Source organism: Salmo trutta, chromosome 31, assembly GCF_901001165.1.
Source record: "Salmo trutta chromosome 31, fSalTru1.1, whole genome shotgun sequence".
Classification (NCBI taxonomy): Eukaryota; Metazoa; Chordata; class Actinopteri; order Salmoniformes; family Salmonidae; genus Salmo; species Salmo trutta.
This window is the reverse complement of record NC_042987.1, coordinates 18061972-18074235: the sequence shown is the minus strand read 5'-3', so window position 1 is coordinate 18074235 and position 12264 is coordinate 18061972. Positions and strand designations below refer to the sequence as shown.

Below are 12264 nucleotides of genomic sequence, written 5' to 3'. Positions count from 1 at the left end.
GAGCAGAGGGGCTGCGAGAAAGGAGAAATATAGCGCCTGCTCGGCTCGTGGCGGATAGAGGGATGTCTGCGTTTAAGACATGGAAATGCTCTGTTTATGTGGACTCAGGGAAACTGCCATCAAATCAAATCAAATGTATTTATATAGCCCTTCTTACATCAGCTGATATCTGAAAGTGCTGTACAGAAACCCAGCCTAAAACCCCAAACAGCAAGCAATGCAGGTGTAGAAGCACGGTGGCTAGGAAAAACTCCCCAAAAAGGCCGAAACCTAGGAAGAAACCTAGAGAGGAACCAGGCTATGAGGGGTGGCCAGTCCTCTTCTGGCTGTCCCGAGTGGAGATTATAACAGAACATGGCCAAGATGTTCAAATGTTCATAAATGACCAGCATGGTCAAATAATAATAATCATAGTAGTTGTCGAGGGTGCAACAAGTCAGTAACACAAGAGTAAGTGTCAGTTGGCTTTTTCATAGCCGATCTTTGAGAGTATCTCTACCGCTCCTGCTGTCTCTAGAGAGTTGAAAACAGCAGGTCTGGGACAGGTAGCACGTCTGGTGAACAGGTCAGGGTTCCAGTAGGTCTGGGACAGCAGGTCTGGGACAGGTAGCACGTCCGGTGAACAGGTCAGGGTTCCATAGCCGCAGGCAGAACAGTTGGAACTGGAGCAGCAACACGGCCAGGTGGACTGGGGACAGCAAGGAGTCATCAAGCCAGGTAGTCCTGAGGCATGGTCCTAGGGCTCAGGTCCTCAGAGAGAGAGAAAGAAAGAGAGAATTAGAGAGAGCATATTTAAATTCACACAGGACACCGGAAAAGACAAGAGAACTACTCCAGATGTGACAGACTGACCCTAGCCCCCCAACACATAAACTACTGCAGCATAAATACTGGAGGCTGAGACAGGAGGGGTCAGGAGACACTGTGGCCCCATCCGATGAAACCCCCGGACAGGGCCAAACAGGTAGGATATAACCCCACCCACTTTGCCAAAGCACAGCCCCCACACCACTGGAGGGATATCTCCAACCACCAACCTACCATCCCGAGACAAGGCCGAGTATAGCCCACAAAGAATTACTGCAATAAAGCGTGCTATAAAGTATGGGGCTGAAGTATTCTCTGAAACTACCGACCACACGCCTCCCTCTCTCCCTTTGGCCCGCCCAGCCTATCAAACAGCTACTGTGATCCAGTGAGGCTCCAGACCAAGCTCACCTGGCCCCTCCCCCTTATGTCATCCATTTGTTTTTAGCTCCCCCCCCCTAAATCTTTTGCCAATGCCAAGAATGTATTTATGAGGCTGTGTGTGCTTTCATTAGAAAGCGTGCAGGTTTATTGGAGTGTTACCTTCCAAGGTTGTTATTTCACAAATTGGAGCAGACTGATTTGGCAGCATTGACCTGAGTCTTATCAATTCAATGCAAGGCAAACAAATCAGACTAGATTGGCTGCCAATAGCTAATTGGTTAAACTGCAAAGATATTATGCTCTGCAGACGATGATCCTACCTTCTTGATCTAGAGAAACACCTTGAAACTGAAAAACAAACTTAAAGCAGTCTATCAGTCCATGATACTTGTGAAATACTGTATCCCATAGAATGATTAAGTTTGGTAAAGTAGTAGAATGTTATTTTGTGGTTATTAACCCTCTGTGTATGCAATCTTGTGTTGGACATGTCTTCTTATCAGAGGTGTGTGTAGATAAGGAAGGATGTTGTCAATGCCTCTGAAATAATTCAGTCAACCACACTTACGTGTGTTTTCAGCACAGATATCTGTCAAATATTGTTGGTTCCTATAACCCTTTGGTGATTTTACAGTCATAACAAAGAATTTGTCAAAATAATTGAATGTGAAGGTCAGGTTTATGTCAGACTAACTTGCCACATGCTTGGTCGCACCCTTTCCCCTTAACACAATCTATGCCTACTCCTACTCAGGTTTCTTTCATGCTTGAGAAGAATTTCTCTGATTCATCTTCCCCAATAGAAACAGTCCAAAGCCTTTGTAGATTTTGTCAATGCAAAGAACAGATGATGCGGTCACTGAAATTTGTAAGGGCTGAATCCAGTTGAATGGTTTTTGTGGTCTCTTCTAAGACTAATACAGATGCCTCCCTCCCTCTCTCTGCCAGTCTTATCTCCAGCTCTCCCAGTGGATATATTAGATAATGGCACCATCATTGTTCATGTTAAATCGGACCGGTTCAAAGGGAAGCCGGGTGGTTTTTGAAGTGGCCATTTCCGACGGTTCTGTAAAGCAGTGCACGTTTGAAGCAGCACCAATCCGTCAAGGGCTGATTCCCGCTTTTGTGGAACATTGAATGATATAATTATAGCACAGAAAAGTTAACCGATTTCCTTTGTGGATTAACATGATCATGCGTTTGACGTGTTTAGAAAAGGAAATAGTCCGAATTAGCCTGAAACTTTGTATTAGACAAAATATATATTTGTATTTACATGTTCTAAATCTCAGGCAATCAGTCCATGTGAAGGAGTTACAACTCCCTTGGGTGGAGCTCCTTGTGCAAATCAACCCAACCACACCGCTGCTGGATTATGTTGCCTGAAGCGAGCAGCTCTCACACCTAAGTAGCAGGCTAGCAGCCTGCCTGTGTTATCTTGTGGGCTTTTGACATGTGACCCGTGACAAAGCCGGCCATAAGTCAGGAGATGACCTTGAACTCCCTCATACTATGGCGGGATCCAGGGTGTAGGGGGTGCTTCTTGATTTGTGTACTCTACAGTAACTGGACCTAATGGTGGGTGTAGCCTCAGGCGGTTTCTCTCCAGGACATTGGGGCAGTTCACCCAGAAAGAAAGTCAACACATTAATTAGAGGCTTCTGCTGTGAGTTTCTTGATGTTATCCAATAGCCTACATATGTGTTGAGATGTGTATATTTTTTTAATTACCTTAGAAATGTTAACTATTCAAAACCACATATGCCCTCCCAAACAAACCCAATGACATCCTCTCCTCACCCCCAAGCATGTTACTTTTAAATTAGTCTGTCTACCTGTACAGGGAGACTAGTTAAAACAATTTACAGGGTGAACGTTGGCACCATGGATGGATCGGCCCCACAGCCGCCCATGCAGCCAGTTTTTCTGGGGGAATGTATTTTAGGAGCCCTGACCACATGTGCTTATCTGCCTGAGTTCCCCGGACCATGTGAGACTGACATGCCTGGCCTTACTGCTGTCTGTCATACCATGCTACTGAAAGGCCTCTGATTGGTGGGCGCTAAGGTTAAAATAGTTTTGCGTTTTCATATTTATTTTTATTTCTATTCGTTTTCAGATTATTGTTTGAAATTTAGTTTAGTTTCAGTTAGTTTTCAGACCTGATTATCTAGTTTTTATTTACCCTGAACAAAAATATAAACGCAACATGTAAAGTGTTTCATGAGCTTAAATAAAAGATCCCCGAAATGTTCCATACGCACAATAAGCTTATTTCTCTCTCAACTTTTGTGCACATATTTGTTTACATCCCTGTTTCAGTGAGCATTTATCCTTTGCCAAGATCATCCACCCACCTGACAGGTGTGGCATATCAAGAAGCTCATTAAACAGCACGATAATTACACAGGTGCACCTTGTGCTGGGGACAACAAAAGGCCACTCTAAAATGTACAGTTTTGTCACACAACACAATGCCACAGATGTCTCAAGTTTTGAGGGAGTGTGCAATTGGCATGCTGACTGCAGGAATGTCCACCAGAACTGTTGCCAGATCATTTAATGTTAATTTCTCCACCATAAGCTGCCTTCAACATCGTTTTATAGAATTTGGAAGTGCGTCCAACCGGCCTCACGACTGCAGACCACGTGTAACCAAGCCAGGACCTCCACATCCTGCTTCTTCACCTGCGGGATCGTCTGAGACGAGCCACCTGGACTGCTGATGAAACTGTGGGTTTGCACAACCAAAGAATTTCTGCACAAACTGTCAGAATCCGTCTCAGTGAAGCTCATCTGTGTGCTCGTCGTCCTCACCAGGGTCTTGACCTGACTGCAGTTCGGCGTCGTAACCATCTTCAGTGGGAAAATGCTCACCTTTGATGGCCATTGGCATGCTGGAGAAATGTGCTCTATACGCATGAATCCCAGTTTCAACTGTACCGGGCAGATGGCAGACAGCGTGTATGGCATTATGTGGGCAAAAGGTTTGCTGATGTCAACATTGTGCACAGAGTGCCCCAAGGTAGCAGTGGGGTCATTTGTATTTGTATTTATTATGGATCCCCATTAGTTCCTGCCAAGGCAGCATCTACTCTTCTTGAGGTCCAGCAAAATTAAGGCAGTTATACATATTTTTTAAAACATTACAATACATTCACAACAGATTTCACAACATATTAGTATGTGCCCTCAGGTCCCTACTCTACTACCACATATCTACAACACAAAATAACGTGTGTATAGTGCATATGTTATCGTGTGTTTGTATGCATGTGTCTGTGCCTATGTTTGTGTAGCTTCACAGTCCCCGCTCTTCTATAAGATGTATTTTTATCTGTTTTTTTAAATATAATTTTACTGCTTGCATGAGTTACTCGATGTGGAATAGAGTTCAATGTAGTACTGTGCGCCTCCCATAGTCTGTTCTGGACTTGGGGACTGTGAAGAGACCTCTGGTGGCATGTCTTGGGGTGTATGCATGGGGGTCTGAGCTGTGCGCCAGTAGTTCAAACAGACAGCTCGGTGCATTCAACATGTCAATACCTCTCATAAATACAAGCAGTGATGAAGTTAATCTCTCCTCCACTTTTAGCCAGGAGAGATTGACATGCATATTATTAATGTTAGCTCTCTGTGTACATCCAAGGGCCAGCCGTGCTGCCCTGTTCTGAACCAATTGCAATTTTCCTAAGTCCCCCTTTGTGGCACCTGACCACACGACTGACGTAGTCCAGGTGCGACAAAACTAGAGCCTGTATGACCTGCCTTGTTGATAGTGCTGTTAAGAATGCAGAGCAACGCTTTATTATGGACAGACTTCTCCCTATCCTAGCTACTGTTGTATCAATATGTTTTGACCAGGACAGTTTACAATCCAGGATTACTCCAAGCAGTTTAGTCTCCACAACTTGCTCAATTACCACCATTATTCATTACAAGATTTAGTTGAGATTTAGGGTTTAGTGAATGATTTGTCCCAAATTCAATGCTTTTAGTTTTTGAAATATTTAGGACTAACTTATTCCTTGCCACCCATTCTGAAACTAACTGCAGCTCCTTGTTAGGTGTTGCAGTCAATTCAGTTGCTTGGTAGGTGACGTGTATAGTGTTGAGTCATCTGCATACATAGACAGACTGGTTTTACTCAAGCTAGTTATGGAGGGCTAAAAGACTGCTAAACCGTTCAATGCCACAATTTAGGGAGGGCAGAGGGCTAGATATTATGAGGAGTTTTTTGGTGTCAACTAGTGACCCAATCAGTTCTTTAAAATACATCTTAGGCTGTTCTGAGCTGCCCTTCATAATGTAATTCGACCCCACATGAACCATGACAGTATCAGCCCCCGATGACTGACTCACAGCCTCGGGAAACAGCCTGGTAATATCCTGAACTTTTGCGCCAGGAAAACTCAGTCTTTGCCCCAGGTACAGATATATGCCTCACTATCAAACTCCCTATCACAATTAGAGGTCGACCGATTAGGATTTTGAACGCCGATACCGATTATTGGAGGACCCCAAAAAAAACCGCTACCGATTAATCGGCCGATTTTTATATACATATATTTGTAATAATGACAATTACAACAATACTGAATGAACACTTATTTTAACTTAATATAATACATCAATAAAATCAATTTAGTCTCAAATAAATAATGAAACATGTTCAATTTTGGTAAAATAATGCAAACACAAAGTGTTGGAGAAGAAAGTAAAAGTGCAATATGTGCCATGTAAAAAAGCTAACGTTTAAGTTCCTTGCTCAGAACATGAGAACATGTGAAAGCTGGTGGTTCCTTTTAACATGAGTCTTCAATATTCCCAGGTAAGAAGTTTTAAGTTGTAGTTATTATAGGACTATTTCTCTCTATACCATTTGTATTTCATATACCTTTGACAATTGGATGTTCTAATAGGTACTTTAGTATTGTCAGCCTAATCTCGGGAGTTGATAAACAGCGCAATGCTTGAAGCAGAGCGAAGAGCTGCTGGCAAATGCAGGAAAGTGCTGTTTGAATGAATGCTTACGAGCCTGCTGCTGCCTACCACCTCTCAGTCAGACTGCTATATCAAATCATAGACTTAATTATAATATAATAACATAGCCTTAGGTCATTAATATGGTGAAATCCGGAAACGATCATTTCGAAAACAAAACGTTTATTCTTTCAGTGAAATACGGAACCGTTCTGTATTTTATCTAACGGGTGGCATCCCTACGTCTAAATATTGCTCTTACATTGTACAACCTTCAATGTTATGTCATAATTATGTACAATTCTGGCAAATTAATTACAGTCTTTGTTAGGAAGAAATGGTCTTCACACAGTTCGCAACGAGCCAGGCGGCCCAAACTGCTGTATATACCCTGACTGCTTGCACTGAACGCTAGAGAAGTGACACAATTTCCCTAGTTAAAAGAAATTCATGTTAGCAGGCAATATTAACTAAATATGCAGGTTTAAAAATATATACTTGAGTATTGATTTTAAGAAAGGCATTGATGTTCATGGTTAGGTACACATTGGAGCAATGACAGTGCTTTTTTCGCGAATGCGCTTGTTAAATCACCTGTTTGGCGAAGTAGGCTGTGATTCAATGATAAATTAACAGGCACCGCATCGATTATATGCAACGCAGGACAAGCTAGATAAACTAGTAATATCATCAACCATGTGTAGTTAACTAGTGATTATGTTAAGATTGATTGTTTTTTATAAGATAAGTTTAATGCTAGCTAGCACCTTACCTTGGCTCCTTGCTGCACTCACATAACAGGTAGTCAGCCTGCCACGCAGTCTCCTCATGGAGTGCAATGTAATCGGCCAAGATCGGTGTCCAAAAATGCTGATTACCGATTGGTATGAAAACTTGAAATCGGCCCTGATTAATTGGCCATTCCGATTAATCGGTCAACCTCTAATCACAATAGCCGGAATTATCCTGTGTCTCAAAACTGATTTCTAGGCCAGAGCCACAGAACTCACCTGAGAAGAGGGTTGCTGAGACGCCGGCTGCGTGCAGGCCACAACAGCCAAATGGACAGAGCTCTGATCCAGAGAGCACGGCCCAGCAGAGGGATGGTACAGGCTGTGCCCAGGCAGTTGATTGACTAGGATAGGGAGAGGTAGCTAGAGGGACATCCACAGCCATGGAGGGAACACCCAAGTCCCCGGCAGAAGACAGCTGGTACAGGGCAGGCATAAGCTACGGACAATGAACACAATTGCATTTTATCGATGGCAGTTTGAATGCACAGAGATATCGTGACAAGATCCTAAGGCCTATTGTCATGCCATTCATCCGCTGCCATCACCTCAGGTTTCAGCATGATAATGCACGGCCCCATGTCGCAAGGATCTGCACACAATTTCTGGAAGCTGAAAATTCAGTTCTTCCATGGCCTTCATACTCACCAGACATGTCACTCATTGAGCTTGTTTGTGATGCTCTGGATCGACGTGTACAACAGTGTGTTCCAGTTCCCACCAATATCCAGCAACTTCACACAGCCATTGAAGAGGAGTGGGACAACATTCCACAGGCCACAATCAACAACCTGAACTCTATGCGAAGGAGATGTGTCACGCTACATGAGGCAAATGGTGGTCACACCAGATACTGACTGGTTTTCTGATCCACACCTCGTTTAAAAAAAGTTATCTGTGACCAACAGATGCATATGTTTTCCTGGTCATGTGAAATCCATAGATTATGGCCTAATGAATATATTTCCTTATAAGCACTGTAACTAGGGTTGCACATTTTGGGGAATATTCAGAGGTGGAAACTTTCCATGGGAATTAACGGAAATATATGCAAATTAATATTAATACCATTTAAATGTAAATGTTTTTTGCATTGGATATATTTACCATATCATTGTAAGTCGGGAAGCAAGTTCAGGGAGTGAGTGTTTTAATAAATAAACACAACTAAATACAAAACAAGAAACACAAACAACGCACTAACATGACACTGGAACAGAAACGGCAGCAATGACGCCTGGGAGTGACAAAGGTAGTGACATATAAATCAAGAAGGTAATCAAGGAGGTGATGGAGTCCAGGTGAGTATCATTATGCGCATAACGCTGGTGAAAGAAATTTGACGGTATTTTATGTTTTTTTAATAATAAAAGTTCTAAATTTGCATTATGAGTAGTGTGACCCTAGGGTGGACACACATACATTCTAAGTGATTTCAATGAGTCTTTCTCCATTCTGATTGTTTTATACTGTTCAATTCGACTTCAAACCCCAAAAAGTCATAATTTTCATACATTTCTGCATTGAGAAAGCAATCTGGGTCTTATTTTTAACCAAATGTTGCAATTTGACTTGCGATTTAGAGCAAAACACCTGGGTTAACTGTTGGAATCATGGAAATAGAATGTATATTCTAATTATATAGTTAGAATATAATAGTGGGCACTTTTAATACAGTACTGTTTGACATGACATTGAATGAAAATGCCAGGGAGGAGTTATTGTGACAGGGTAGGAACTAAAGTGTTGATAGGTGTTTCCTAGGGGACCCTATAATATTTGGCTACATTTAATGTTTTCTCTTAGCTATTTCATGTAATTTAGAACATACTGTTGCACAAACATGCTGATTTAGGTCTACACCATCACTGGTATTATCAGGCTGAATAGCTAATTACGCTTGCTCTTACTCAGTACATTTGTTAGCTAGTGATTAGCATTAGTGGATAACAATCAGCGGCTAACAAGATTTAAGAACAACTTGCTAAGAAAAGACAAACTAGCTGTTTGCAGATGTAAAAAACACAAGCTAATAGTGTAATTTTAGAATGTTAGTAGATTTATATTAAGAAGCAAAGTGACAACTGCATCGTTGTCATCAACATTGTTGCATGTGTTACAGAGACCATACAGACTGAACGCAAGTGTCTCGTGGTCGAGGAAAATCAAATGCGCTCCTTGAGTGGCAGGAGCCGAAGCCAGAGCTAGGTCTATGTGGAAAGCGGCATGGAGAGAAAGAGTGGAGAAAGATGACTCAAGTAGCGAAATATGATTCCCTGTGTATCTGGGCCTTTGTTTGTCTGTTCAAGGTGCAAATGCCTTCTAATGTGACGCAGTAGCAAACAGCTAAAGCTAGCAGTCAATATGATACATCTACAGTAATAAATGGATTGCCCAGAGGAATGTGCTATAGCATGTATGCGTATAACAGTATTATCTTATGTTTTTGTTGTCTATTTCCCTGACCTCCCTGGCACTGATTCAGCATGTATGGATCAACAGCATAACAACTCAAGCAGGCCCTGCAAAGGACCAGGTGCTCAAACCACATAATTTTTTTTTAGGCACAAGTGCTATATCATATTTGGAGTGGATTCACATATTTCTATGTTAAGGCTGTGTAAGGGAGGCAGTCAGGTGCAGGAGAGCAGAGTAGAGTAAACAGGCGCACTTTTATTCCATTCAACAATAGGCACAGAAAATGACATAAGTGCCCAAAACCACAGAACATAAACTAAAAGTATCGCGTGTGAACATACACCATTAACAGTGAACAATTACACACAGAGACATGATGGGGAACAGACGACTAAATACATGTCAATTGATTGGGGAATGAAAACCAGGTGTGTACGGAACAAGACAAAACAAATGGACATATGAAAAATAGAGCGGCGATGGCTAGAAAGCCGGTGACGTCGACCGCCGAACGCCGCCCGAACAAGGAGAGGAGCCGACTTCGGCGGAAGTCGTGACATTCTAATGGAAACACATGGAATCAATATTATTTCACCACTTTATTTCAAATACAGTGTAATCATTATTTGGTTCTTAACCGACAATTAAATATGGTTTTATTTGTTTTTGGTGGTGGCAATAATTATGATACCATCGTTCAAGGATATGTACAGTAGGCTAACAATGTACATTTGTCAGTGTTGACTGTATAGCTGGCTTACTCTAACTCTTGGGACACGTTTCGCTCCCTAGCTGTCGCTGTGGTGATGAGGGAGGTGATGTAAGGAGCTGTGTTTAGCCAGTCGGCTCTGCTCGGCAGTGGGCTGGGTGGTGGGGTGCCCGGCCAGCTCCAGCCAGGTGGCTGGCGCTCATATTTACAGCCCTGTTCCCCACTCCCTCACAGGGCAGGCAGACAGCCCACATAGCCTGGTTAGCAGCCTCAGCCTGGCTTCATGTCTAGATCACGGGTCATTGTTGGACCGGAGCACCTGCCAATGCCTCCTAAACCTGGCGCTCCATTGTGGAAAAGCAGAAGGGATTTAACGTAGGCTCTACCCACCTTTTCAAGGCCCGGGGAGGCGATATACATAGTGCTTCATAGAAATGATAAGCAGTTGATAAAGGTCTACCGGTGTATTGACGCACGTGTCGACGTAGATTTGTCCTAGGTGTATTTTTGATATACAGTACCAGTCAAAAGTTTGGACACACCTACTCATTCAAGGGTTTTTCTTTATTTTTACTATTTTCTACATTGCAGAATAATAGTGAAGACATCAAAACTATGAAATAACACATATGGAATCATGTAGTAACCAAAAAAGTGTTAAACAAATGAAAATATATGTTATATTTTAGATTCCTCAACGTAGCCACCCTTTGCAACAACCTCTCCCTCAATGTGAGCAATACAAAGGAGCTGACCGTGGACTAAAAGAAAAGGAGGGCCGAACAGGCCTCCATTAACATCGACGGGGCTGAAGTGTAGTGGATCGAGAGTTTCAAGTTTCTTGATATCCACATTGACACCTCCCCCCCTTTTGTTGTTTATTATCTATGCGTAGTCACTTTACAAATGACCTTGACTAACCTGTACCCCTGCACATTGACTCAGTACCAGTACCCAAGTCATTGGGTACTGGTACTGAGTCAGTACTTTGTAAAGTCAGTACTCAGTACCATTACCCAAAAATTGTTGTGCATTTTGCTCTGTGCCTCATGACTCCTGCATGCTTTGTTGACTATATATATATATATATATATATATATATATATATATATATATATATATATATATATATATCCCAGCCCCCGTCTCCGCAGAAGGACTTTTGCCTTTTTGGTAGGCCATCATTGTAAATTGCCTTCCTTCCCTGTGGCTCAGTTGGTAGAGCATGGTGTGTGCAACACCAGGGTTGTGGGTTTGATTCCCACGGGGGGCCAGTGCAAAAAAAAAAAAAAATGCATGAAATAAAAATGAAATGTATGCATTCACTACTGTAAGTTGCTCTGGATAAGAGCGTCTGCTAAATGACTGAAATGTAAAAATGTAAATGTAACTAAAAATGTGTTCTTAACTGACTTGCCTAGTTAAATAAAGGTAAAATAAAAATAAAGAGACGCAAGAGATTGAATGTCACTGATTTCGCCCAATTCGTTTGCACTATATAGATCAATGTTTCTTCTGTGATCGAATCAACATTATATCAGCCTATTTTCAATGCAACAAACCAAATCTAAATTTCCAAGGTTGAGTGATTTTGTTGTAGGCAAAGCCAGAGCGCAACAAAGTAAAATTCTATTGGCTGGGGTAGCCCACAGGCGGTCTTTCAATCACCCGCAAGTGAATGCGCTTTTCAGATCAGAGCCGCGCATGTGCACATTTGTTGATCTTCTTAGCTAGTTAGTTATTAGCCCAGTTATACACTGTAGGTCAGCAATGGGGAGTTACTGCTTCCTACAACAGCACAAAATGTGTAGGCTACATTGTCTAATTCTCTGTATGGTAATAATAATACATTTTTATTTTATAAAGTGGTTTCTTGCATCATACAGTACAATGCAATTTACAGTCACCTATTTGGCCCATGGTGTAACAGACCATGTTTCAAATCATTCATGAATTTCAAACCTTCATAATGTCAAAATGTTTTTAAAAGTATCATGCAATGTTAACCTGCATTGAGCACCACATATAGGTTACTGTAGGCTATATCATAGAAAACAAAAGCGTAAAAAGTTCTGGGATTTGCTCCATTGGTTTTGTTGATAGGTCTACATTATGCTCAAATAGCCACAATAGCCTATTGGCTACTGTCTAAAACTGTAAGGGTACAGCCTC

General features: G+C 42.0%; 1 protein-coding gene across 3 annotated transcripts in view; it reads left to right on the top strand.

The window, feature by feature from the left end:
- Nucleotides 1-12264, top strand: part of LOC115169663 (laminin subunit alpha-3) — a 97129-nt gene that overhangs the window by 3660 nt on the left and 81205 nt on the right. The window lies entirely within an intron of this gene.